This window comes from Felis catus, chromosome B1 (genome assembly GCF_018350175.1).
Source record: "Felis catus isolate Fca126 chromosome B1, F.catus_Fca126_mat1.0, whole genome shotgun sequence".
Classification (NCBI taxonomy): Eukaryota; Metazoa; Chordata; class Mammalia; order Carnivora; family Felidae; genus Felis; species Felis catus.
Window position 1 is genome coordinate 30,511,376 of NC_058371.1, and position 22,618 is coordinate 30,533,993.

The following is a 22,618-nucleotide window of genomic DNA, read 5'->3' on the forward strand; positions in this document are numbered from 1 at the left end:
TGTGGTGAGGTTCTCTGTATTTTCCAACCCCATCTCGACCCCATGCACAAAAAATATACTTAATGATCAATCAATGGTCAGAGTTGAGTATTGAACTGTGTGAATTACTTTTTCTACACTTGCAGAATCCCAAGGCTTGAGCCTACCCCAATCACATTATAGAGGAGAGAGGGAATAGGTAGCATATGCAACCTGAAGAGGTTCGAGAAAGAAAACAGGGAGAAAGGATGATCATGACTGGGCGAGTGCAGGTGGTTTCAAAGACAGAAGTCCTATGGAAAGAAAAAGTCATTCAAGTAGGATTTTCTAAAATCTTGGTTGTTATAGTTGTAACGTAGTATTTTCTTTCACCTTACTGAAACACTTCAGTAAAATCCATAGTCCTTATCAAAATCCTTCTGGATCTAAAGCCATACTTTTGAGAAGATATTCAGGTGGGTGGAAGTGGGACAACAAAAGTACACCCAGAAACATGTATGTTGCTTGTTTTTTAACTTAAAGAAAATTACTAATAAAATTAAGAGCAAGACATTAGGAAAAATAAAATTAAATAATATGTGGTCTGTATGAGGCAGAAAACAAGTCAAATGTCAAGGAAGGATAAAAAGCAAGATGACAGAAGTAAGTCCCGATGTATCACTTATGACAACAACTAATAACCAGATTAAAATACAAAGAAACTTAAAGTGACTTATGAAAACAAACAAAATAACCTACAAAGGGACATAAAAAGGATGAACAAAGGGGCACCTGGGTGGCTTAGTCGGTTAAGTGTCATGATGGACAGGATCATCATGATCGGCTCAGGTCATGAAGGGCTCAGGTCATGATCTCATAGTTCATGAGTTCAAGCCCTGTGTTAGGCTCTGTGCTGACAGCTAGAGCCTGGAGGCTGCTACAGATTCTGTGTCTCCTTCTCTCTCTGCCCCTCCCTCGCTCACGCTCTGTCTCTCTCTCTCAAAAAAAAAAAAATAAAGATTAAAAAAAATTTTTTTAAAGGATGAACAAATGTGACAGACACAACATATCAAACAGAAATAAGTGGGAGTTAAAAATAATTGCATCCAAAGCACAGAACATAAAATGGACGTAAAATTTCATAAGGCTATTATGCCCAGTCTGTAAATAATCACACACTGTATAACATATAATCGAAGTGTATAAATAAAAGTATTGGAAATGAAGGGAACATGAGAATAATACCAATAATGAAATTAATGTCTATTGAGCATATCATGTCCCACTGTACCAATTGCTATATCACCATTACCTCTTAACCTGATGAAGCTGGAGATTATTTTTGTTTTGTAAATGGAAACACTAAACTTTAGAGACATAGACTAACTGGACGGAAGTGACAGAACTGGTATATGGATAGATAAATAGAGGGTAGGTAGATAGAAAAATATAGACACAGGTCTGCATACATATTATAGATATATGTGTGAACATATATGCAAAAATTCTAAAATATACTAACAAGTTTAAGTATGACAGAGGTCCATGAAGCCTTGGTTGGCCCTGGAATGAATGTCCCGCCTCACCTTTCAGTAGTTTAGCAAGAAGCCGCGTAGCAAGTGCGAGTTGTTTCAATGAAAGATCAGGGGGGCTCTGGCTCATTCCCAAGGCTGGGCTCCAAAGCTCTCCTTTTTCTTACAGAGCTTCTTACGCTCGCCTCCAAGGTCTCTTTGTTGCACAGGCCATTGGGCATTTTCTGTCCCTACTAATGCCCCGTGAAGAGGTAGAGCAGCCAGTGTTGGAGCCCCTCTCCTAGGGTGTCCAGCCACATCACACGCAGGCCCTTCTCTGAGCAGGCTCAGAGAGTCGAGGAGATGGTGAATGTTCTGCTGCTTCTCTGATTCTCAGTGTCCATTCAGCACCAGTGGTGCCAGTCCACAGCCCTTTGGGTGACAAAGAATTACTCTGTTGTCCACCATAACCAAGGAGAGTTGATCGTAGAAGTGCTAAGATGCTTTTAGAAAATACGTTTTACAAATCATTGTATTGCACTGATGGAGAACAATAATGTCAGGGGGTGCCCGAATATAGCTAAGGCCTATTGTTAGAGATAAATCAGAAGCCAGTGAATATTTTCTCAATATAACAAAGAAATCATTTAAGGGCCATCAGCGAGCATCATAATAGTGGAAGGTGGATGCCTTCCATTTAAAATAAGAAACAAGGCAAACATTTTCATTGTGGTTTTTTTTTTAAAGATGCTCATTGTTATTTACATTATTTTGCTCATTGTTATTTACATTATTTTGCTCATTGTTATTTACATTATTTAAGCTTGTTTGGGAAATTCTAGCCAACCTATATGAAGCAGAATAAAATAAAATGTGAAACGAATTTAATTATGACCATTTGTCAATAACATGATTTTGCGGAAAAACTAGATTTCAAGTTCTTTAATTCATCCTTGTCTAAAATGAAAGGAAAAATCAGAGGCCACACAATTTTTGATAGTTGAATCTTTCAGAGATTAATACATTTTGACCTACAGATCCCAGTGTTTCAGATTCTACAGCGCTGAGCCCGCTAGTCCATTTCATAATAGAGACAAGAAGTGCTAGAAAAGATTTCGACACGGTTACCTTGAATCTACACCATATAGACATGAAGGATGTTGGGGTGAAGGCCCTTTCTATCAGGTTTTTATTTATTCTGTATCTTGTCATCAGGATATTAAAGCGTGGCCAGTTTGTTTGCAAGAAGCTGTCCTGTGTGAATCTACTTGAAATGCAATGAATAATTATCATAGAACCATTAACCTTGAAACTGTAATTCTTGTTTACTTGCTTGCTATAGAAAACTCTTGTCTTTTCTTTGTATTATATACGTGTCACATGAAGTCAAACTTTTGATGGTTAACGTACACTTTAGCTTCAATGTTCTTGTTACAACAATTAGTTAATTTAACTAATTCATTAATTCAACTAGTAGAAGACTTGCATCAATTACAGGACAAGAAAACAAAATGGTGATTATAGGAGAAAAAATTTTAAAATGCAAAGTAGAACCTTAAAAGATTCCTTAAAATCCTTAGCATTGATAAGATTCCTAAAGGTCTAAGAGTTAAGTACAATTTTTAAATTTAAATTCAAGTCAGTTAACATAGAGTGTAGTGTTGGTTTCACGAGTAGAACCCAGTGATTCATCTCTTACATAAGACACCCAGTGCTCATCCCAGAAAGTGCCCATTCATTCAAGTACATTTTTAAAGTATTTTCTAGAGACCAGATGTATCCATTAATAATTTATTTTAAAATTCTTAATTCTTACAATAGTTGCCAAAATTATTAAATAACCAGAATCAACTTTAAAAATATGTATGCAAGAACTAACAGCAAAATCTTTAAAGTTTTATTGATGGAATTAAAAGGAGAATTGAGTAAATGGAAAGGTAAAACATGTTCTTGCATTGGTAAGTTGAAATAATTTAAAAGTTTTTTCAGATTAATTTTTCCATGGAAATCCCAAAGTTTGTTTTTTTCTCCTGAAATTTGACGATGTAGAGTAATAAGGTGACATAAATACCCAAGAAAGTTTTGAAGACGAAGAACAATATAAGACATGGATGTACATTATAAAACTATAATAGCTAATATGATGCTTTTCTAGAACAAAAATCATCAGATGGATCAATGCAGTAGGATGAAAGGCACAGAAACTGTTTCTATATACACAAGTTCATTGTCTGATAAATCATTTCAGACTACTGGACATTAAAGAAATAAATGCTGCTGGGAGAATTAAGTAGCCATATAGAAAAAACTGAAACTCCATTATGTTAAGAAAAATTTGTAGGTAAATTAAAATGTTACATGTGAAAAGAAAATAAGAATCTATAAAAGCAAAGACCATTTATGTATGTTATTTTAGAACAAGGATTTTCTGAGCACAAGGCAATGGATAGGATTTGGCCACATGAAGACAAAAATGGACACGTCAAAAACTGAAAAATATAACGTAAAAAGTATAGGCAACAAGTATGGCATTTAATATACTATCATAATAAGGTTGTTCAAATAAAAAAGGAAACACCCCAAAAATGTAGGAAGGAGGTTTCACATATCTCAAGTTGCTAATAAACATAATAAAAATATTCAGCTTCAATATGAAGCCAAAAATATAAACTAAAACAAAAATTAGATACTATCTAGTATCTAATAGATACTATCAAGTTTTTTTTCAGATTTGGAAATGCTTTCTATTGCAATGGTGCCTTGGAAAAGGCGCTTGCTCACATGCTGCTACTGACAGTGACTTTCAAGAAATACATTGCTAAACCTAACAAGAGACTAAAATAAATTCATGTCTTTTCATTCAGTGGTTCCAGCTTGAAGAATTGAAGGTAAATGTTGCCAAATATATGGAAAAGATCTACAGGTCAAGTCATTGCAGCATTGTTTATAATAGTAAGGGTAAATAAACTAGTGGTCACCAATAATAAAATAGCCAAATAAATCATGGTGTCTCCAGATTATTGGCTGTCATTAAACTATTAACAATTTTTTTTTTATAAAATTTTTTTTAACGTTTTATTTATTTTTGAGACAGAGAGAGACAGAGCATGAACGGGGGAGGGGCAGAGAGAGAGGGAGACACAGAATCGGAAACAGGCTCCAGGCTCTGAGCCATCAGCCCAGAGCCCGACGTGGGGCTCGAACTCACGGACCTCGAGATTGTGACCTGAGCTGAAGTCGGACGCTTAACCGACTGAGCCACCCAGGCGCCCCTAACAATTATTTTTAAAAACGTGATCTAGTTCTACCATCATCATGTGTGAAAGTCAAGATACAGAACAGTATAGAGAGCTTAGCTACATATATACGATATCTATTTATCATCAATCTATCTGTCATCTAAACAAAATATTGATAATGTTTATCACTGGAGGTAGAAATATTATACTTCTATTTACTCTTCTATGATTTCTAAGTCCACTAGTGAAGTACCTGGTAGTGAGTGGGCAGACGTTTTCACCACTGCTTAGATGGGGAAAAATCAAGTGAAACAAATTTTATTTTCATTCAGTCACTCATACATTTCTTTTATTATTTCTTTATTAGTACATCTTCTTACTTACAAGCTCTCCTTCCTACTGGGTAGTTGAGGAACTTAACTTTGTCAGTGGACAATATCTCAGTGTCTTCTTTTTTAAACGATTTTCTTTCAGTTCAAGTTTTTAGAGTTGAACCTACATCACTCTCCTTCCAGGATGAGTCTTGGTGTATGGGGAAGGGTCTTGTGCCCTCAGGAGGATGGAGAAGGGTTCTGTTGCTTCAGACTAGTGTCGTACTCTCTATGAAGTGATGATTAGGTGAGTCTCTGTCAATAATAGTCTCTGGAAGATGGCGCAGGTGGGCATCTCAGCTGACATCTGTTGTTACTGTCTGTTGCTAGTAAACACGTGGTCTGTTTTCTCCTCGTTGATTGGAGGGCTGTTCTGAGTTATATATAACCTTAAAATCAGCTCAGATTTACCATTTGTCACCTATTCCTTAGCTACAGCATCTCTCCTGGGTCCTTAGTCCTGGGATGCACACCCCACTTCTAAGACAACCAGTATCATCAGCTACTTTCCACATCCCTTTACAAAGCGAACAGGATTTTCCAGATGATTTCCAGGCTATGCAGGAGCCCAGCCAGTCTCTGAGCAGATCTGTTCTGGCCCTCTCTTTGCTAAACTTTGTCATAGCATTTATTTTCCTATTTGTTAGGTAGGTATGGGGTCCACCTGGGGAAATGGTCTAATCCCCAAATCCCAAGTGGGCAGGTGGAATTCAGAAAAACAGAGAACACTCTGAGAACATAAATTGCATAGCATTTCATGAATATAGTAATACTCATTATACTTTAATGTGGGGTGCTGTCACTTTTGTTCATGTTTAAACTACACTATGAGTTAATCTCCTTATAGACCGTCATCTAAACAGTCTGTATATTGGAGTAGCTAAACTCAAAGTTTCTGTCCAGGTACCAAATTCTATGAGAGGCACGCATATTTCAGTGACAGTGATCAACTTGTCCTGGTTTTGACTGGGACTTTACCATTTTTAACCCTGAAAAGTTCAGAACCAGGCAGCCTGGGATGGTTGTCACATCTGCCTATATTTAAATATCCATTCAGTAATCTCATAAAGTAATTTCATGTTCTAAGTTTCAAGCTGGGAATCTAGAATATTGACAACACATTTTCATCAGCGCCTTCTCCAAAGTTTCATGATGAATTCATCTGTCCTTTCTATGCACAGTAAGAAGGAACAAAAGACCCCTGACCTTTGATGGGCAAGATCTAAGGTTGCATGACAAAACATCATTCGAGATATCTCAGAGTCTTCAGGACGTGAGGATCATCGTCTGAAACTGATATGTGAGGGTTATAAATATGTAATAGACTTAGCTTTTATAAAGCTTTATTTTCAACTTTCTTTTCCAATTGTATTGGGGGTACCACTGACAAATAAAATTGCAATATAGTTAAAGTCTATAACATGATGATTTGACATAGCTATAACTAAGCAGAATATTTTCATAAAAATTTTAAACACATGCTTCTTATTTACGTTGTTTCAAAAGGACAGGTAGGAAAGAACTCTGTTTAGTTGCTGGGAGGCAATGTGGTGTAGGGGAAGACATATCAGCTTTAGATTAAATATTCCTAGTTCTAATCCCACCTGTGGTATTTTCTGTGAATATTTAAGAAGCCACAACCTCTTAGAACATAATTTATTTCATCTATAAAGTGTCCTTTATAGCTTGCTATGAATAATTGCTAGAAAACTGGAAATAATATATGTAAACTGCCTAGCTCAGTGCCCGGCAAATACCATGTACTTAATAAAAGCGGGGACATTTATTTGTTTTTTTAATTTTTTTTTCAACGTTTATTTATTTTTGGGACAGAGAGAGACAGAGCATGAACGGGGGAGGGGCAGCGAGAGAGGGAGACACAGAATCGGAAACAGGCTTCCAGGCTCTGAGCCATCAGCCCAGAGCCCGACGCGGGGCTCGAACTCACGGACTGCGAGATCGTGACCTGGCTGAAGTCAGACACTTAACCGACTGCGCCACCCAGGCGCCCCATGGGGGGACATTTATTTGTAATGCTGAATTCTTATTTAGGTTTTGGTAGTTCTCCCCTTCCAGACTTTACTCAAGGTAAGGTCTGTATCTTCAATATACTCTGGAAGGAAACTCCACACCTGTTCAAGTGCTGGGTAGTCAGTAAATGTGGTGTTTCACACGTCCACCACAGTGTTGGCTTCCTTTTCAGAACTATTTCTATTACGCAAGTGGTTACGGAGAATTAACAAGGGCAAGTTTTTCAAAAGGAAGAGTAGCGTACTCTTCAAAGATCAGTATTATTAGTTCACCACCGTAGTTGGTGCGAGCCAACCTGCTGTACAAAAATCTCCTTTAGACCCAATGTTTTGGTAAAAAAACAAAGCAGAGTAAGTATGTAAGTAGTGGCACATCAAGGAAGCCTTTTGGTTGTTGCTATGGGAGGGACTCCTGAGTGCTGATTGAAGCTGTTAGGAAGCTCACATGTGGGCTAAAAGGTATAAATGCCCATAAATCCATAGATCCAGGTTGCTCACCTGCAGGTAATGAGGTAAGTAGTGTGCCTTGGGGACGTGCTAAGGGAGGAAGTATTGGGCACCTGTGTTCCCTCACCTGTGTCTTTGACCTTGGGTATATCTTTTGCCTCCTTATTGTGTTTTGCTTGTTTGCTTGCTTGCTTTGGGGTTTTTTGTTTGTTTGTTTTTGTTTTTGTTTTTGTATTAGAACAAAGATGAAGCCAGGGACTTTCTCCACTCTTAAAATCTGGGCCAAACTATGGGATCTAGTTCAACCACATATTAAGACTGCCTTAGCCACCTGTTAAGAAAAAAAACTGTCAATGTGTCATTAATATCTACCAAAAAGAGTACTAATAAATGAAACCAAAAAACAAGTTAGTATCATTAGCTCTTAAGATAATAAATTATTTTAATAATTCACTTGCTAGGCGATCACATATGTCTAGAATATCTTAATTGCAGGGCCATCATAATATTTTCAGAAATGTAGAAGGAACTCTGAGGGAGGAGGGCATTTTTCTGAACTTCTTACTACTCAGAATGTAAAAATATTCAGAACTAAAAGGAATGATTCTTGAAATCTGAGCTTGAGACTTTATTTTATTACATAATTTAGGAGAGTGACATGGTTGACTCAGTCTGGGAAAGCTTTCAGAATTCTGGTATGAAGATCCTCTCAAATCCCCCTCCCCCCCCCCCCACAAGACCTAGTGTCTGTGCATTCATATTGGGGCACTTGGCAAAAGAGGATGATCTAGAAGCAATCAAGGAAAGTGGCTATTAAGAGCTCACAGGCTTACTAGAGGGAGAAAAATGACTTTTGCTAAAAGCTAAATCTCTAAATATCCCCGAAGCTATTTCCCTCTTGGCCTATCCATGTGGCCCTACGTATGCATATTCATACTTTACCCCTGATGTGTGTGTGTGCGTGTGTGTTTTGTAACAATCGTTACACACATTTAAATTTAGCACTTGATGAGCACTCGAATGGCTGAGTTAACAAGAAGTCACTGGAGCAATTTTGGCTCCTTGCCATTCTTTGGGATTTCATCCGTCGGGGAATAATGTGCAGGACAGAAGCCAACCCCTAATTGTTTTGTTTAATTAGACCACTTAGATGGCTTAGCCAGCCTGGAGACCCCGTTTCTCTGCTCCCCCTCCTCGAGGGAGGATGGCTTTTGTCGGAGCCTCTTTCTCCAGAACCTTTATAATTTTGGACCCTAGAATTGAGATGAGGGTAAAGTTAGGGCTTTTGCACCATTTAGCTTTGATTTCAACATTTTGGGGAGCATTTCTCAAGCTGCTCCTCATTTCCCCTTTTGTTCTGCTCCATGGTATGTGAAAAACTGATCTTCTTTTCCCTTCTGTCAAGCAGAAGGTTAGCAGTCACTATGAGTCTGTAAAAAGTTTGCTGCCTTTCAGTGGTGGTGCCTTTGTAGATATTTTCTGAGGGCCTAATATCGGTGGATTCTCCTCTCTGCCACCTGTTAGATGAGGAAGTGTACGACTGTCAGATTACCATAAACTTGAGATGACAATGGAAAACAGAATTTTGTGGCATGGTAAAATTACACGTGGAATTGCTCGGATAGACTGAATATTCTGGAAGTCATTGGGTAATAACTGCCCTGCATATTCAGGGACCACAGTGTTTGCCTTCCTCTCACGCCAGGGATCACATTACAGGGGTGATGCGAGCCCATGCCTGCTCTGAGCTCCAATAAGAGGTGCAAATGAACAGTTGGAATACTTGCAACTTGGCTTGGTCAAATGCGATGAGTTCTTTTTATCACCATTTTAAAATAGCTCCTCAATATTCAACCAAATGTAACCTAAATGCGTTTGAATATTGGAAAGGGAGCAATGGGTGACTCAGGCCAAATCCTCAGGCAGGTTGCTAATGGGATTAGGGAGTCCAAGATCCCTTATAAATTGTACTGGCTTCTCTGTGGTGGAAACACAGATTTGGATCTCAGGCCAGGAAAGGCTGGGGAGTTGACGGGAGTTCTCCAACAAGCCTTGCCCCACCGTGTCCATAGAAACTGAGGTTTTACCTTCTAACTTGAGTGCATGCTCCCTGCGTACACAATCTTCATAAGATGTCAGATTCAGAAGGTACCTTTCCCACCATGTGGCTCAACTCCTGCATCTTGGAGAGGTCACAAGATTTGCCCAAGTGCATATGATAGAGAAAGTTCATGGCAGGGTTGGCACTCTGTTTTCACCCACCCACTGATGCAGTATCGCGTTGATTTTTTTTAATGTTTATTTAGTTTTGAGAGAAAGGGAGACAGAGAGCGAGTGGGGTAGGGGCAGAGAGAGAGAGGGAGGCCCAGAATCCGAAGCAGGCTTCAGGCTCTGAGCTGTCAGCACAGAGCCTGATGTGGGGCTCGAACTCACAACCCGTGAGATCATGATCTGAGCCGAAGTCATACGCTTAACCGATGGAGCCACCCAGGTGCCCCATGTTGACTTTGTTTTGTGTGTCCTTTTCCCATCTCCACTGTGATGCCAAATTAACTGCCAGTTACCTCTGTGATTTTGCACAAGCCAGGAAGGACCTGTGGGTAAAAGGTCCGTGCGTGTTTGGGTCCTGATCCGTGCATTTATTCGCACAGATCCTTCAAGCAGTGACTGCAACAGCCACAGTGTTCTCCAGAGTGCGCCAGCTTCATGATTGTTTTATTACCCAACCTTATTACTGTCACGTGAGGAGCTGACATTCCTTAGCTCATAAATTAAATTCCTTATAAATCTGGGTGTTTTACTACTATGGGGGTGGCACAAAACTGATTTCCCCAGAGGGCAGGCAGTAGACAGAGAGTAACTCCTCCTTCATCAGGAAAGATATATGAAGCTTTTTTTTTTAATTTGAAAATTTTATTTTATTTTTCAGAGTAATCTCTACACCCTATGTGGGGCTTGAACTCACAATCCCGATATAAAGAGTTGCACGTTCTACTGACTGAGCCAGCCAGGTGTCCTTAAGAAGCTTTTAACTATCTCCGAGGATGGGGAAATGAAACCATGGTCCAGTCAATCACAATTCCAGTTTCTCTCCTGCTGGAGGACAGGACCACATTGGAGTCGGTACAGGGCTCTATATATACCCTTAGATACATAACAGATTGATAATAACTTGTGTTTGTTGAGCCTTTAAGAAGCCAAGTATTGTGCTAACCATTTAAAATATATTATCATATTTTAAAATCTTCACCATAGCCCAAGAGACGAGTATCACCATTTTGCAGGTGAGAAAACAAGGCTCAAAAAAGTTGGTTCTCCTGTTAAAGGTCTTTCAGAAACAGAGGAGCTGGCATTGAACACAGGCTGTGTGACCTCAAATCCTACATTTGTGACCATCACGAACTCTTCCTTGAGAAAGTACTGATCTGGGCTCCAGTTTCACAACTCGAGACACAGAAATCCAGAAAGACAGCACAGTTAAAGCAAACTGGTACCACGCTGTGGGGAGGGTGTCCTGCCTTCCTGTTCGGGGTTACCCCACACTGGCTCTCGTCAGTCTTGGGCAAATCATCTGTGCCCTGTGGCCTTGGCATCTCACCTGTGGAACTGAATCGTTAGATCATTTGATTTTTCTAGGATCCCTTCCAATTCTAACTTTCTGGAGTTAATTTGTAACTGAGCCAAGGGCAGAAGGCAGATCACTAGGCTGACTGCTTATACGGAGTTTTAGCAGTCTTAGAATGTGGGTCTTAGAATAGATTGTGAGAAAATGCTTTTAAAGAGCATTTAATTAAATCTCATATTACTCTTTCTTGTTATATGATACTTATTGAGTAAAAAGATACTAAAAAATTTTAAAAACACAAGTCACCTATAATTCTACCACAATTCAAATATACCACACTTAATAGTTTGGTGAATATATTTCCAGGAAGAATATCTCCTCCCCTCTTTTGGTATTCACGTATATGCAGAATTTTTTAATGTTTGAAACAAATATAGGATATTATATAACCTGTTTTCAATTCCCAATATACAGTACAGATAAAATACAGTCGCAATTGCTGTAGAGTATTCCACTGCATGAATGCAGAATCATTGATGTAACCTGTGTTTGCTTCCATTAAAAAAAATTACTTGGGGCACCTGGGTGGCTCAGTCGGTTAAGTGTCTGACTCCTGCTCAGGTCATGATCTCATGGTTCATGGGTTTGACCCCTGCGTTGGGCTCTGTGCTGACAGCTCAGTGTCTGGAGCCTGTTTTGGATTCTGTGTCTCCCTCTCTCTGCCTCTCCCCTCTCTCTCTCTCTCTCTCTCTCTCAGGAATAAACATTGAAAAAAAATTATTTTAATATATTTTTATTAGGAGTAACTTAATATTCTTAGAACTAAATATTTCTACAAACACTCTTTTCCCTGGGATAAAAGAACATGAAAGACATGCTACATAAAAGATCATGTACTTCAAAGAAGATTTTAGATGCAAACTGTTAAAACGTCGCAGAAAGATATATTTGTTTCCATTTTCATCAGTGGCTTAGGGGAGTACCTGTGTTCCCAAACCCTCCTCAACGCTGGGTAGCCCTTGAACACGGACTAACGAACCACCGTTGACGTCTCAGCGTGTCTTCAAGCCACGAGAGCACTGCCTCCCTACCTGCACAGACCCGGACTCTGCCACTTGCCACTTTGTGACCTTTCGCAACTAACTTAACCTCTCTGGGTCAGTAAAATGGAGCCCGTAACAGGACCTAACCCTAAGATTCCAATCTTTAGCCCATTTTTGTAGTCAAATATTCTTCTTTTTCTTTTCCTACTTTTCGAGAAGTTTTTCCATGTTAGGAATATTACTCCTTTGCCTCTCATGTACTGCAAATAATTACCGTATTTTCAAAGGAGAACATGGAGTCTCCAAGAAACACCTTGTCTTCTAAGCTCTCGACTGTGTCTCATTTTCATTCCTTCATCCTAACAAAGCTTTTTTCCTCTCTCCTTCCCCTTCTTCTTCTACTGCTTTTTCATTCTTGCTGAGTCGTCCATTTCATGCCTCTTTTCTCTTCGTGCTCAGTGCACACCTGACTTAAATAAAATCATAGCTTGTGAACACAGGCCTCTGGTGAGAAAAATAATTTCAAAAAAATTATTAAAACACTCGCCTCAGGGGGCGCCTGGGTGGCGCAGTCGGTTAAGCGTCCGACTTCAGCCAGGTCACGATCTCGCGGTCCGTGAGTTCGAGCCCCGCGTCAGGCTCTGGGCTGATGGCTCGGAGCCTGGAGCCTGTTTCCGATTCTGTGTCTCCCTCTCTCTCTGCCCCTCCCCCGTTCATGCTCTGTCTCTCTCTGTCCCAAAAATAAATAAAAAACGTTGAAAAAAAAATTTAAAAAAAAAAAACACTCGCCTCAGGTGTTTACCTCTATCTTTTAAAAAAAATGTTTATTTATTTATTTTTGAGAGAGAGAGAGAGAGAGAGAGAGAGAGGACAGGGGAGGAGCAGAGAGAGAAGGAGACAGAGAATCCCAAGCCTAAATACAGGGCTCAAACTACAAACGGTGAGATCATTACCTAAACGAAAATCAAGAGTCAGATGCTCACCTGGTCAACCCACTCAACCTCAACCAACTGAGCCACCCAGGCACCCCACCTTAATTGTCTTTTATGATTCAATTCATACTTTCTGAAACCTGTTGGAATTCTACCCCTCTGCTCTCCCCTTGAGGGAGGCAGCATTCTAGGTTAGGTCCCAGGATTTTTGTCCCAATGTATCAGACCTTTTCCTTGAGTGTGGGTGGGGCCTCTGACAATGATGGGATTTCACTCCTGTGATCAGGTCACGTCGTGTCCCAAATGTGAAGAGATTTGGTAGATGAAACTGAGGTCCCAAATCATCTGATTTGGGATTAATCAAAAGGGAGATTATCCCGGATGGGCCTGAGTTAATCAGTAAAAGCTCTTTAGAAGAGGGACTGGGCCTGTTATGCTCAGAATTCGTGATCCCCAAAGACCACCAGGGAGCCGAGTCCGATGCAAAAGCAAAGAGCCTTTATTCGAGCTAGCTCGAGCTCAATCCCCTACCTGCACCGATGCAGCGGTGAGATACCGGAGAGAGAAAGAGCGAGTTTCAAAAGCACAAAGGTTTTATAGGGATCATGGCCTTAGCCGATTGGCTGGGGAAGGGTCGTGGACTCAGCCGATTGGCTGCCAAAGTGTGGTCCCAGATCAGCAATTATCAGCGTCACCTAGAACTTGTTAAAAATGCAAATGTTGGGCCTGGTGGTCACACACCTACTGAATCAGAAACTCCGGGGGTGGGGCTCAGCAATCTGTTTGAACAAGTCTTCCAGGAGATTCTGATGCACCTGAAGTTTAAGAACCACTGTGTCTGAGGATCTCTAACATGTTTGGCCTCAGTCTATACAGAACGTTTCTCACTGGTCACCTATGAACCATTGGTTGTCAGCCTTGCTGTGCTATATAAATACCTAGCACCAAACACCATCCCCAGAGACTCTGATTAATTGGTTTGGGGAGGGGTAAAATGCTCCCAGGTCATTCTAAGCCTGGACAGGGTTGAGGGCCCCGACCTGAGAGAAGCCCTCCCTCTTCTACTCACACTTTCCACGCCTCTCACACTCCCCTTCCTCCCACCTCAGACTTCGGAAGAATGCATCAATCGGTAGCCTGCTTTCTTAGAAAACATAAGTTACTCAAGGGGAGGAGGCGTGTTCTGAGGTTTGAGCGGGAACTTCTTTCTGCGGCCATGTCGGGGACATAGTCACTAGTCAGCCTGCCTAGGTCTGCTCTCTCAGGCCTTCCTGAAGAGAATGATTCTCCTGCTGACTCTGAGAAAGTAAGCTGCCATATTGTAGGAGGGCCACACGGCAAGGAGCTGGGGGTGGGGGTGGGGGGGGGGCCTTCAGGAAGTGAGACCAGCCCTCACTGACAGCCAGCCAGAAAGCTGTACTTCAGTCCTACCACCAGGAGGAAATGGATTCTGCCGGCAGCCCCATGAGCTTGGAAGATACCACTGAGCTTCAGAAAAGACTGAAGCTTGACCAACACCTTGACCGAATCCATGTGAGACCCTCAACTTGAGGACCCGTCTGAGACATGAAGGAGTTTCTGACCCACGGGAATAATAAATGTGTGTTTTTAGGCCACTACGTTGGAGATAATTTGTTACATAGCAGTAGAAACACCACCGTGCACCCCACCGTGCAGTCTCCTTTACATGGAGTGCTTGTTTTCTCCGTGCTTTTACCCAAGGTGAGTACTTTGATAACGCGCTTACCTTGTTTCGTTGAAATTGTCTGCATGTTGGTCTCCCTTAGAAAACTGTGGCTTCTATGACCGTAGAGGCCACATTTCCTTCACTTTCTGCCCTCACAGTCCGACAGGCATTTGGAAAATGCGGAACCAGATCCGCGCTGTCCTGATGACAGTAGCAGAACTGCATATCCGTAAGCTGGTCAAGGGTCTTTGGCCAGCAGCAGTTTTCATACAGAGTTAAGAACACTTTCAAGCATTCACATAACTCTCAACTTAGCAGTGCTAAAGTAGAGGTGTTTCTGTTTTTATTCGTATCATTTTCATTGCGTAAGCCTATAGAAAGAGCACCTGACTTCCAGTGCCCTCTACCAATTCACTGTGTGATCTCGGGTACGTCACCTGACCTCTCTGGGCCCTACTTTTCTCATCTGTAAATGAAATATTTGGACTCACTGGGTGATCGCTAAAGCCACTGAATTTCCAGCATTTTATCCTTCCATGAGGCTTCAAACTAGAGAACACATATATTTGAAAGAGAAGAGGAAAAAGTCCCAGGGAAAGGAGTTAAACACCACTCAGTAGACTTAACAACCTATACTCAGGGGAGTTTCTTCCTCGATGAAGAAGCGAAAAACAACACCAACAAAATAATTATGAGGCAACATCAAAATAGCCTTCATCCAATAGGACAGCGTGTATGATAAGAACATCTCAAGCCTTTTATTAAGTGGGTCACAACATTCCTTACTCTGGCTTTGCAGATACAGCAAACGCTGTAGAAGAACTCTGAGTTTTAAAGCAAAGGATAAGAAATCAACAGAGTGCAGCTTACAGTTACGAAGGCCAAGCCTCTGTTGTGTTCTTCTGGAGCCAGAGTCCTTCCCATTTAGCTCATTTCTGTATGAAAATGAAAGTAATCAGCCTCAGTGCATGAAACCATTAGCTCCTGCTTCAAAGCGCTGCATTTCAGAAAGGTCACAGAGGGCCACCCCAGCGGCAACAGGAATTTCACAAGTGATGTGTGTCACATTTGCATATGATAATTCGTTTCTCTATAAATACAATTTGTTCTGCAGATTAACGTTTTGTGTCCTCATTAGATAGCAAACATTTCCATATTAAACCCACAAAGCTGCAGAGCTGGCTCCGCCTGTGTTGCATGATAGCATTTATACCTCTGTTTATGCTGATGCCAATTAGTAGTGTTAAGTCTTGGAAGAATAAAGGACATCACTAATGCCATTGATGTAAATAGTAATAATAATGCTGAAAAGCTTCTGCAAACCTTGTTAACTTCAAAGATCATTAGCAATAAAGTACCTCCGGGTTGTAAATGACCGTGTTCTTAGGCATGTAAAGTACCAGCTTGTCTACAACACTTTGCTCTGGAGTCTGCTCCTGGCTCAGGTCATGAGTCTGTGGGCTGTTGCAAGGAACGTGCAATTAAAAGGCTGTTTCCTTTTACTAAATGCTTTAGTCCAATAAGGAAGTCAGATATGCTCTAGCCAGAAGAAATAACAATCTGCTTACCTTGTTTTCAGCTCCGTGCAATTCAGTTTGCTCTCATTCCTGAAGCCAACTTCTTAAAGGTGGTGAGGTGAGGTATTTTATGGTCCCATAAAAGGTTTTTAAAAGCAGGATGCCCCAGACTTACTCATGGGAGGATTTCGTTTTCCCTGGGCCAGAAAGAAAATTTCTCTGGTGAGGAGAACATCCAGGGACACACGAGATGGTGATGGACACAGGGGACGTGGGACAGTGTTTCTCATCTACTTCATCAGTATTGACTTGATGCTGGACGGAGGAGGCTGCTTCAGAGCAATAGCCACTGAGGAAGTGTTAGTTCTGTAGCTGATAGGGCTGCACTGACGTGGGGACTGATGGTCACTTACTCTCGCTCGGTGACATGGAATAGATGATCCTGTTGTCACCGTTGATAAGAACAGTTCCTTGCAAGGGTGCCTGGGTGGCTCAGTCAGCTCTTGGTTTTGGCTGAGATCATGATCTCAGGGTTTGTGGGTTCAAGTCCTGCATCAGAGTCTGCCTTGACAGTGGGGAGCCTGCTTGGGATTCTCTCTCTCTCTCTCTCCCCCCCCCCCTTCCCTGCTTGTGCTCCCCCCACAAAAAATAAATAAATAACTTTAAAAAAAAAAGAAGAGTTCCTGCAGGAATCAAGTAACTTCACTTCTTTGCATAAGTTTTTTTTCCTTTTTTTTGTTTTCTTTGTATGATGTGCTATATATACTTAGGTTCAGCATTTTTTTTTTAAAGCATTGGTTAAGGCACCAAACATATTCAACTCAAATGTAAATACTTTACGACTAAAGTCTGGGCTGCAATACAAGGAAATTATACTAAAATGCATAATTTTATGTCATTTGAGAAGCCAAGCTTAAAGTTAGAAAGAAATAGCTCTATTTCACAGCCCTGCCGTTTACTAGCAGTGTGACTCTAGATATGATAGGTCCACTAAATGTTAATTTTCTCATCTGTAAAAGGAGAATAAGAACTGTGCCGGCCTCGAAGGGTTATTTTGAGGATTGAATGGGTTGCCCCAGTGTTAACGCAGCGCCGGGCCCGTAGACCCGGAAGAGAGAAGCTAGTGTGATCATTAGGACTTATAATCATGTTTCCTGATGCTGGGGAAGAACAGTAACAAAAAAGCCTTTCTCTCTTAGCGGGTTCAGAGAACTGCAGTCCTCCCCAAATGCTACCCAGAATCTCAGGCGTGCTGGATGCAGACCCTCTCCCTTTTGGCCGGCTGTCCCTCCCGGGCACAGTTTCTCCCTCCCACTGTAGCTGCTCCTTAAACAAACCCTGCACCCTGCTGCTGCTCTCTCCACCAGGTCCCTGGCTTCACGTCTGCCCCCGCCCCTCCCTGGTAGGTCACTGTTGTCCCTTCTAGTGTGATACGATATTCTCCCCCACTTCTCCATCCTATGTGGTGTCCAACATCACAAGCGTTGCCTTGTATTTTCAGTGCTGACCAGAGCTTTCTGTGATCTTGGCCTTTGATCCTCAGTGTTCCTTCTCCCCAAGCTTGGCACAAGTTCCTGAGGGTAGAAAACGGGGTCCACAGAACGAGCTAAGCCCGTGTCCCTCAACATTCCTCCCTTCTCGTGCTGGTTTATGCCTCTTGAAGGAGGACTTATGGTCTGTCAACTAGTTACTGATTTCCTTATGAAGCTCTTTCGTCCTCCCCGTAAACAGACACCCTGCTCATGCATTCCTGTTGTTCATGCGTGAATCCTTGCGTGAATATACACAACACTCCCAAGCTAGAATTTCTCCTATACTTTTTCTAGGTGTAGAAAGGAACAAGGGACATTTAATGTACAGAAGAGAAAATTTAGGAGGGACGTGCTAATGTCTCAAAATACCTGAAGGGTTGGCCAGTGGAAGGAAAGATTAATTAGCTTCTGACAACTAAAACAATGGGTAAAGGCTATAGAAAAGAAGATCTTAGCTAAACTTAAGCTTGAGTATTCTAATCCTCATGACTGCACAGGATGGCTGCTTTGGGAGGAAATGAGCTCTCTGTTTCTAGAGGTATTCAAGCAAAGGCTAAATGATAACTGGTAGGATGGCCAACAAGGGGGATTCGTGAATCTATTGGACTAAATGGCTTTGAATAATGGTGGCCCTAAATTTCTCTCTAAGAGGATCTGACAGGCACAAATAGGATTTGAAAGGTATATTAGAACGTGAGGGAGGCTTCAGTAAGTGTCTTGAAGCTATGCTTTGCATAAAACTTTACACAAAATTAATAAGTATCAATTATCCTTATCCAAGCATGAGGTGCTAAGCTGAAGGCAGTTGTTTATTGATTCCTCAAGCAGTTCTCAAGCACTTACTATGTGGCAGGCACCTTTCTAGGCTTTGGGGTAGACTGATGACCAAAACATGGTTCTTCTGGAGTTTATATTCAAATTGGAGACGGGGAGGGGCCTGTAGAGAAAAGAAAAAGCAGATACAAGAAAAGGTAGATGGATACGAAGACATTCTGTCAACTTTGCTTTTTTCTGCTTCCTCTAGGGTCTGTGTTTCCTTAGAGTTTCCCTCAGACACTCTTCGCTAGCAGCTCTCTGACCAGATTAAAGGGGAAAGGGTTGATGGATGATGATAGACAAATCTCGGATCCTAAGAGATGTGATCCTACCAGCTGTTTATCTCCCTAGACTCAACATGATGGGAAGGGCAAGACCTCTCTCATTCACGTAGTAGATGCTGAATAAATAAATACACAATAAAAGAATGTAGACTATGTTACCAAAAGGCCTCATACAAACCCTTCTCTGTATTACTTATGAGAAAAAAGGATATAAAATTAGTTTTCTGGGTCAGATGTGGCAGACGTCCTTTTAGTTCCTGTGAATGTCTGCGACTGTTCGAGGACCACGCCTTGCATTTCCCTTGGAGTCTCTCATGGCGTTGGATCTTCTAACCCCCACTGTTTCCATCACAGAATGGATTCTTGGAAGTGAAACAGTCCTGTTAAAAAAAACTCTTCTTTATGCAATGAAGGATGTAAGGAAACTGGAGGAGTTTCAAAGAAGAATAACAAGAATGATTAAGGGACTGAGAGCATGATTTATGTTGAATGATTAAAAGGATTAAACATGCAGAACTTGGCCAATGCTACATACTTAGCTCTAAAAAAAAAAAAAAAATCAAAATTAAGTGCCAAGGCTCTCAGCTCCCATGAAAAACACAAATTTGCATATAATTTGGCACATACTTCTACACGAAGTTCAGCAGAACCTTACTGAGACAGCATTCACACGATGCCAAAACCACTAGTCTGTTCGGTCAGTTTAAAGTACAGCCTGGTCACATGGTAAAAACTTGCTATTCGACCTAATTAATAGACAGTGGAATCACAGTGCGTCCACCCAGGGCCACATTCGCATGTGACGCATCTGGATAGTATATAAAACAATGTAGTGCGTCACCATTCACCCAGAAGTCACAGGCTAAAATCCCTGCGGGGGAAGACAGGTAGCCAGATGAGAGAAGTGAGCTGAGCTTGGAAGGTGCGTAGCCCATTGGAAGTGGGAAACTACTGTGTTTTCCAGCTCATTGTTGCCATGAGAAATTTTGGCCAGATCTCCTTGTCTATCAGATGAAACCAGTGATTCAGGGAGCTTTCGGCAAGTAAGTAATGAGATACCAGCTCCAAGAGGAGTTGCTGGTGGAGCCAGTACCCCGGAGTGACATATCTTCGGAGTGGAAAGAAGGAGCTAGAAGGTAGCGGGGCCGGCGTTAGGAATGGAGGGGAGGAGGCAACTAAGTGGCATTCATTAGAGTTTAAAAATTCAGGCTGTTACAGGAAAAAAAAAAAAATCTATTGACTTAATTTGAAAAAGTAAACACAGGGGGCATCTGGGTGGCTCAGTCGGTTAAGTGTCTGTCTTAGGCCTGGGTCATGATCTCGCGGTTCGTGAGTTCGAGCCCTGCTGTGCTGTGCTGACAGCTCGGAGCCTGCAACCTGCTTCGGATTCTGTGTCTCCTTCTCTCTCTGCCCCTCCCCTGCTCGAGCTCTGTCTATCTCTGTCTCAAAAATAAATAAACATTTTTAAAAAATTAATAAAAAAAAAAAGAAATTAAACACTGCAAGGAAAGTCATTCTGTGGATCCCAGTTTGCTACCTTTTATGTGGCTCACTTCATTTCCGACTCAGAAAACTGAAGTCCAGAGGAAGACAAAGGCACTCTCAAAGGCATAGTAGGGAAATTATCAGAATAAGATCTGAGTAAGAGCAGTAGACTGTGAGAGGATATTGGGGTCCTTTTCCGATCTTGTTGTGTGGGTAAGTTACATCTGGTCTCAGAACTTCTAAGTTTTCTGCTCTGGCTATCTAGTACATAAAGCACCTGGACGACCTGGGTTTCTGATTTTCTCATGACTCTCAGCCCTGTACTGTATTAGGACCCTTGTGAGGAAAACACACCAAAGAATTTTACAGTTATGATCCCAACATGCATAGGCACGTCTATACATCAACATACATTCATGTGCAAGCTGAACTTGAATGAGGCATTACTGAATATGAGGGAAAGGTATTTTTTTATAGGACTGTGTAGGTTTGTCGAGGTTGTGCACTGCAAAATTCTCGGAGTGTCAATGTGACGTGAGGGCTCTGTGTGTGGCCCTGAAACGACATATTAGTCTGGCAGTGTAAGTCCTGAAACACCGAGAGGAGCTCTGGTGTTGGAATTCTGAGACATCGCTGCTCAAACAGTCTAAAATTCCATGTGCCGACTACTGAGGTTTCTTTTACATGCTCTCTGCCCCCACCTGCAGCTATGATGGCAGAGATAAAGAAAGAGAGAGAATATCAGGGAAGAATTCTGATAAGAAGTGGGAAGTGTTTACAGTTGCAGAAGAGTATTGTCCGTTCTAACAAGTGGACACGATTTTGAGTAAAGGAGAGCAGTTGTCATGTTTACAAAAGGGACATTTGGATTAAACGCCCTGAAAAACTATGACAGAGAGAATTATGAGATTGGGGAAATATGTACTAAAGGAAGTGGTTTGAAAATCATCCCTCCATCCCTTGAGCCGTTTGAAAATCAACAGGATAAGGAACTAGAAAATCTATTCTAGGAAAGAATCCTCCACGGATTCCCCTGGGCCTGAGAGATGATATAATGGGTCTACTCCATCTCTAATTGCTAGAGTTCTTAGGCTTTATGTATTTTCCAGGGTTTTATAATGCTGCTGTTAGACCAGCACTGCACCCCCTGCAATAATGGGAAAGAACCAAACTCCAAACAAACCCCAAACTACTTGCTCCAAGGAGCATAAAGATTCTCCCAAATGGAAAGCGTACGTAATAAAACTCTCCAGTGAGAACTTCATTATTCCCGGAGTCAGCCTACCGAGATGAGAAACATCATCATTTACTTCATTTATCTGGTTTTCTCTTTCTGGTTTATTGTCATTTCATGGGGGAGAAAAGGCAATGGGCTGAACCTCACAGCGCTGGTTGGAAAGGATTTGTATCAGGGTGCCTGGGTGGCTCAGTGGGTTAAGCATCCAACTTCAGCTCAGGTCGTGATCTCGTGTTTGTGACTTCGAGCCCTGCGTCAGGCTCTGTGGGGACAGTCTGGAGCCGGGAGCTTGCTTCCAACGCTGTGACTCCCTCTGTCTCTCTGCCCCTCTACCACTCATACTCTGTCTCTCAAAAAATAAATAAATGTTTAAAAACAAAAAAAAAGGATTTGTATGTTTTTCATCTTCTGTTTGCTGATATCCCACCAAAAAGTGTGACTCTCTCAGTGGTGAATCCGTAAGAGGGAGATCAGGGCAGGGACAAGGAGAAATGGAGGCCTCCACAACTGCCGTCCGAATGCGGGGAATAGGGACTCCTCCGGGGCTCAAGAACTGAATTGTTGGGTTCTTTCGAGGGGAGGTCTAATGAGTCAGTGGGAATGAGTATTGGTTGTGTGGGGGAGGCTGTGGTGACTGTGGCCTTGATCCTTTTTTGTCTACATCGTTGTGTTACCTGTTGTTCGGTTGTGGATGCAGAAATGGTAGAAATTTGAGTCCTACCCAGGGAATTTGGAGCCTCCTTACTCACTGCACGTAAAGTCTAGGATGCCCGGTTTCCGTAGTCCAGGGTTCTCTTTCTACGGCAGCAGCCTCAAGGGGGCTTAGGAGCATCACATGGAACCATGTCTAAAATGTGATGAGAATTTCCATGAAATGCAAATGCAGCACTAACTGTAATCTGCCTTCTGGTTAAAAAAAAAAAAAAGTGGAAAGTCTGCTCTAACATTCACTTTAGTTTTATCT

General features: G+C 41.6%; 1 long non-coding RNA gene across 3 annotated transcripts; it reads right to left on the reverse strand.

Annotated features, from left to right (window-relative positions):
• Positions 1 to 15,517: 15,517 nt before the first annotated feature.
• On the reverse strand, positions 15,518 to 19,320 carry LOC123384806. Of its 3 annotated transcripts, none has more exons than XR_006596423.1 (4): positions 18,676 to 19,320; positions 17,809 to 17,874; positions 16,352 to 16,497; positions 15,518 to 15,718 (listed from the first exon to the last, which is right to left on the reverse strand). It is a non-coding gene; the product is annotated as an uncharacterized LOC123384806 (long non-coding RNA). The 3 variants fall into 3 exon arrangements; XR_006596424.1 differs by lacking the exon at positions 15,518 to 15,718 and adding an exon at positions 15,739 to 16,244; XR_006596422.1 differs by lacking the exon at positions 17,809 to 17,874.
• Between the last annotated feature and the right edge of the window lie 3,298 nt (positions 19,321 to 22,618).